General features: G+C 28.1%; 1 non-coding gene across 1 annotated transcript; it reads right to left on the bottom strand.

Moving 5' to 3' along the window:
* Positions 1-4,365: 4,365 nt before the first annotated feature.
* LOC148760353 (small nucleolar RNA R71) lies at positions 4,366-4,472 on the bottom strand. The gene has a single exon (XR_016023260.1). It is a non-coding gene; the product is annotated as a small nucleolar RNA R71 (small nucleolar RNA).
* Between the last annotated feature and the right edge of the window lie 2,338 nt (positions 4,473-6,810).

Below are 6,810 nucleotides of genomic sequence, written 5' to 3' on the forward strand. Positions count from 1 at the left end.
TTAACCAAACACATTCATGACTTGTCTCATGAATTCTTAAAATTTTTGCAAGGTTAAAAGAAGTAGCAAATATTGTTTGTTTTAGAAAACACTATGAAATAGCCATACCTCCATATATAAATAAGTAACCTATCTGGGATCGAGCTTTATATGGATCAGATAAATATTTGAATACATTTGAGTAATATAAGCTCATGTCCATTGTTCCTCGGAGATATTAAAGTATATATTTAATTCTAATCCAATGTCTTCAAGTTGGAGAAAAACTATATCTTACTAATAAATTTACAACAAATGATATATCAGATTGTGTATTGCTAGCAAGATACATTAGTACTTCGATTGTACTAAGATATGGTATTCCAAGACCAAAAAGATTTTCATCATCCTCACAAGGTCAAAAAAGGTTCTTTTTCACATCTAGTGACCTTACAATTATTGGTGAACTCAATGAATGTGCTTTGTCCATATAGAATTGCTTTAGCACTTTTGCTATATAATTTAATTAATGGATAAAAAGTTTCATTTCTCAGCTCAATTTGAAGACCCAAATAAAACTTTGTTTTTCCAAGGTCTTTCATATTAAATTATTTCTTTAAGTAATTCACGACGTTTGATAACTCTATAGGAGTTCCAATAATGTTCAAGTCACCGATTTAAACAACTATGACAAATTCATATCTAAATCCCTTTATAAAACACATGGGCATATAAGGTTAATTTTATAGTCTTCTTTTAAAAAATATTCACTAAGGTGATTATACTACATGCGATTGGATTTTTTTAATCCATATAATGATTTATTTAATTTAATCAAATAAATTTCTCAAGAATTATGTACATGCTTCAAGCAACTTAAACCTTTAGGGATTTTCTTATAGATATCGATATCAAAAGAGTCATATAAATAGGCTGTAGCTATAGTCATTAGACGCACTTCAATCTTCTCATGTATTGTCAAACTAACTAAATATAGAAATGTAATTGCATTAACCACAACTTCATAATCAATACCAAGTTTTTGGATAAAACCTTATGTGACAAGTCATGTTTTATATCTCATAATCTCATTTTTCTCATTTTGTTTTCGTATAAATACCCATTTAGATCCCACTAGTATTACATCATTTGGTGTATGGACTACAAGTCTAAAAACTTCATATTTTGCAAGTGAATTCAATTCCACCTTGTTTGTGTCTTTCCACATAGGTCAATCATTTCTATGTCTATATTCTTCAACAAATATAGGTTTAATATCCTCATTTTGCCATTTAGGTTCCATCTTTTCCCATTATGACATAATTTATTAAGATCTCTTCATTTTCAATGATTTCAGATACTTAAATTTCTTCTAAAATTTTATCAATTATGTTAGGAGTCTTTTCTAGAGTTTTTGTTTCCTCTTTCTAACCATCTTGTATATTTGCTCCTTTTTTTATGATTTTTATCTTTAGAACAAATTGGTCTCCCATGTTTTTAGCGTGCCTTGTCCTATAGAGATATCAATTCTAATAGGAGCTTTTAAAGCTGGTATATAAGATTTAGTTGTTCTTTTTAAGTCAGTAAATACATCTGACAATTAATTTGCTATATTTTGCAAATGAATTATCTTTAGAACTTCAAGTTTAAGTTGACTTGTGCAACAATCAAAACTAAATAATGATAATGCATTCCAAAAAAAAAATTTCCAACTGCTTATTTTTTTCCTTTAATGTTGGAAAAACTATTTCATCAAAATGACAATCGGCAAACCTCGCCATGAATAAATCTCTGGTTAATGGTTCTAGATATTTAATTATCAATGGAGATTCATATCCAACATATGTTTCTAACCTCCTTTACAGACTCATCTTTATGCGTTGTGGTGGAACAATTGAGACATACACAACACTTCCAAAAATTTCTAGACGGGAATTATTTGGCTCTTAACCATAAACCAATTGTATAGGGGAGAATTTATGATAACTCGTTGGCTTGATGTGTACAAGTGCTATTGCATGCAAAATGGAATGCCCCCCAAACAGAAATAGGGAGTTTAGTTTTCACAACTAATGGCCTTGCAATCAGTTGGAAATGTTTAATAAACGATTCTGCTAGACCGGTTTATGTACATGAGTAACAAGCTGTTCAACAGTTATTCTAACTAATATACAATATTCATTAAAGGCTTAAGATGTAAATTCACCAGTATTTTCAAGAAGAATAATCTTGATTGCATAATTAGGAAAATGTGTTGGCAACTAACTGATTTGGGCGAGTAATCTTTGATAACTCTATGATATAGAGTTATTTGGGCTTAATTTTGATAATAATTTGGCTAGATTTGTGTAGTAATGCATAGAAATTAGTAGGTTTTATTTAATTATTTTAAATTAGTTATTTTAGGTGAGTCAATCTAATCTTGGTTAATTTTATATTTAATTTGGTGTTAATATAGTTAAGATATGATTTATTTGTGCTTTTATAGGTGTTTGAAAGAAGAATTTTAATGGAAGAAGGAGAGCAATTTTGAGGTGCAGACTTCCAATGCATATGTTTCGGTATTTTGGCCATAACTTTCTCTACAGAGCTCCAAATGAAGCGATTCTTGACCATTGGAAAGATAAGAGAAAAATCTACAACTTTCATGTTTATTAATTTATCAGTTTGGAATCGAAAATGGTCAAAAATCTTGTCGAAATTGACACACTATAGTAGTCCTAAGGCAATTGTGATTTCTGTTAATTAATTTGGCAAAGCTACGACTTACATAGTTTGATGAGGAAATCCTAGCTGAAATTGACTTCTTTCTTCACCCAACTTGGTCTTTCAAAGCCTATAAAAACAGCATTTCGGAGAACTTAAAGGGGAGAGGAAGAAACACCAAATTGACATTTGAGAGTCAAGCTACAGAGTCATTGAAGCTAAGAAGAATTTGCAGAATTCAGGGAGATTTGGAGATCAAGAACACAATTCTTGAGCTTTTCTATATTTTCTTTTATTCTCTTATTTTTTTGGTTTTAATGATGTGTGACTTGATGGGGAACTAAATTTTTTATCTAAGATTATGATTGAACTCAATATATAGTCTGAATTATTTATCTCTCTTTTACTTATATTTGATGGATTTAAGTTGTTTATTTTATTATGTTCTTAATGCTTCTAATTGCTTGATCACCAATTAGATTGAATTGGAAACTTGAGTTAAACCTTGACGAAGGAGATTTAGGTAGACCTTAAACAGAATAGCGTATGATCGAATACACTTAGTTAATTAGGTGGTTTGATTTGCGTATAGGGTAGACATACACCTATAAGCCATACGTAGACAAAATTAGAGCACAAACTTAATGAATCTTTGTTCAATTTAATTTGCATAGACATATAGTAAATTAATTGAAAAATGTATTTTTATTATAAACTCAACAGAGACTTGTAAATAATTTAAGACTCTAAGTTAGCAACTTAATCTATTAAACTAAGTTAAGAGAGAGAGACAATAATCAGATAAAGTATTGAGGGATATTATAATCTTAGGTCTGGTAGTCATTCACATTTAATAAAGTAAATGTGCTAATAGATTTTAGATTAAGTTTTAAATTTTCCTTTTAATTTTAATTGTTTAGATAAAATTAAGGTGTGTTAATTTTAGTAGTTAACTGTAAGGATTAATTCAATTCTCTGTGGGATCGACACTTTACTCATATCTATATTAACTTTACGATACGTACACTTGCGTGAGTAGAAATTCAACAACAAGTTTTTGGCGCCGTTGCCAGGGAATTGATTTTTAATTCTTTCTTGTTAATATTAATACCAAAGCATTCTTAATTTTAATCTAGACTTTTCTTTTCTTTAATTTTCAGGTACTTTTGATCTGTGTATGCAAAGAGCCCAAAATTTAGAAATTGTTCCTTTTGATCTAGAAATCAAAAAAACTTTTCATAGACTTCGGAGGAATAATAAAAAAAAATTTTTGCTTCAAGTAAAACAATGGCTAATTAATAAGAGGAAGAAACCAAGCCTTTGAGGGATTATGCAATCCCACAACTACAAAATCTCCACTCTAGTATCTGAAGACCTCCTATTCAAGCCAACAAATTTGAAATTAAGCCATCAATTATTCAAATGATTCAGACTACTGTTCAATTTGGGGGTTTGCCTAATGATGATCCGAATGCTCATATAATAAATTTTCTGAAAATCTGCGATACATTCAAGGCTAATGGTGTTATTGATGATGCCATAAGATTGAGGCTTTTCCCTTTTTCATTGAGAGATAAAGCAAAGAGTTTGTTAAATTCGCTTCCTGCTGGTTCCATTAATACTTGGGATGATTTGGCTTAAAAATTCTTAACAAAATTCTTCCCAACTGCAAAGTCAGCAAAAATGCGGAATGATGTTACTTCTTTCATGCAATTTAATTCTAAATCACTATATGAGGCTTGGAAAAGGTATAAGGATTTGATAAGAAGATGTCCTCACCATGGATTACCTAAGTGGCTGCAAGTTCATACTTTTTATAATGGTTTGCTGGGACCTTTTAGAACTACCATTGATGTTGCCGCTAGTGGTGCACTTATGAGTAAATCCATTGATGAGGCTTATGATTTGCTCGAAGAGATAGCTTTTAATAATTATCAGTGGCCATCTGAAAGATTGGGTACAAGAAAAATTGCTAGAATTCATGAAAGTTTTACACTATTGAATAACTGTATTTACAACATTTGTATATTAACACCTTGGTGAGTTGCTTTTTTTTTCATATTATTAATCTGTTTAATGAGATTTATGGATCGATTAGTTTTAATTGAGTTTAGTTTAATTTCATATTGGAGTCAACAATATAAATTATATTGGTTATCTTATGATAAACCAGTGTATTCAGGGATTTTCCCCAATGTTCTTCTAAACGATGGAGCAAAGGACACCTCAAAACAAAAAAAAATTAAAAAAGAAAATTAAGAAAACAAATTAAGTAAAGGGAACAAAAGCTTGTGCTTGTACTTGTTTTATATATATATATATATTGTATATAATTTTACCATGAATCAAAACCTCACATGTTTTTTAATGTTGCCTAAAACGTAAAAATAACTTATGCCAATTATTAAAAAAAGTTACCTTATCAAAATATTAAATATTTATCTTATATCCGTTCAATAAATGAAATTCTTTTTCTTTAAAGTAATTAAATTGTGTACTTATTTTTATACCCTCTCTAACTGATTATATAAATGCCTATGCTTAACTTAGCAAAAAAAAAATTAAGAAAATGATTTTTATTTTGAAGCATATCAAATTTTCCCCAAAAAATGTGTATATAACATTAATATTAGATGATGACGTTTTATGTCTAAAAGGAAAAGGATATATATGAAAGAGAGTTTTGATAATAATTGTCTTAAAAGCACTCTTTCAAAATTAATATATAAAGTAATATTTTTCACTGTGTATTTAATCAAAAAAATTATTAATTATATTTAATATAAAATATATACTATTATAAATAATCTATTAAAAAGTATCATTAAAACACTCATCAACAAAATTTATAAAATGGAATAGAAAATAGTTTTGGAGATATTGAGAAAAAAGTTAAAAATAAAAATATAATATTTAAAAAAAATTAAATTTTCAAATAAATTTTTATTTTTTTATTGCGTTCAATTAAGTCTTTCTATTTTTATTTTAAGTTGAACAAGTCCTTATACTTTTTTTTTAGTCAAATTAATCTTTATAATTAATAGTTAACTTAATAAAAATATCACTTTTTATTTTATATTACGTGACGTTAACGTGACATGATAAACTATCATATTTAAAGATAACATAATATATTAATATATTATAATTGATAATTATGTAATATGCTAATGCAACGTAAAGACCTAATCATGTGATATTTTTTTCCTTTTACATCACTATTATGTTGATATAAAATAATAAATAATATTTTAATTAATAAAAATTAATCAATTAATAATCATAAAAATTTATTGAATTTAAAATAAAAATATAAATATTTAATCAATTATAATAAAAAATAAAAATTATTTAAATTTTTTTAATTAACTGAAAATTTTTTACTTAAATAAATAAAAAATATATAAAATATTAAATTTATTAAATCTACTAAATAAAATCCATCAACATAATCATGCAACGTAAAAAGTGGAAGTTGAAACATAGTACGTAACCTCATGCAAGCCTTTCAGAAGAAGACAGTCATTGTTTTTTCACTGTTACTGACAACAACCTCCCTTATTATTTTATTATTTAATTTCCTTTTAATTTCTTGTGGGCGCTTCCTTGTTTGTCGCTGCACCGATTTTAATGCCAACACGAAGGAAAAGTCCGCTCAGTTTGAGGCTCAATCACGTGTTTAGGTCATGCGGAACGAAACCACCACGTGTGTAACTCTAAACACTTGTTACCGGCAAGTGACGTACATAATTATTAAAATACCCTTCGTCGTATTTACAAAAATTACCGTGTCCACGTTAATGTATTAACTGCGGTTGTTTAATTACTCTAAACGAAAAGCCATCCCAAATCTCTGGGTTTTACTGTCTGCCGTTTTTACCTCAAAAGTTACTTAATTGAAGTAAGATTTGCTTCCTTTAATAAATTTAAAAGACATAACAGCCTAAGGAAATTTCATGCCTTGTAAGAAAATTAATTGACTCCATATGTGCTCTGTTTAGGTAAAAACGACAGGTGTAAACCTCGCAAATTAACATTCTTACCTAATGAGACTGTTATTGCAAAAGATATTATATCCTATAAGATGTAAGTTACAACTTCGTTTTTTTTGCTGGAGCATAGGAA

This window comes from Theobroma cacao, chromosome 10 (assembly GCF_053813885.1).
Source record: "Theobroma cacao isolate CCN51 chromosome 10, ASM5381388v1, whole genome shotgun sequence".
Classification (NCBI taxonomy): Eukaryota; Viridiplantae; Streptophyta; class Magnoliopsida; order Malvales; family Malvaceae; genus Theobroma; species Theobroma cacao.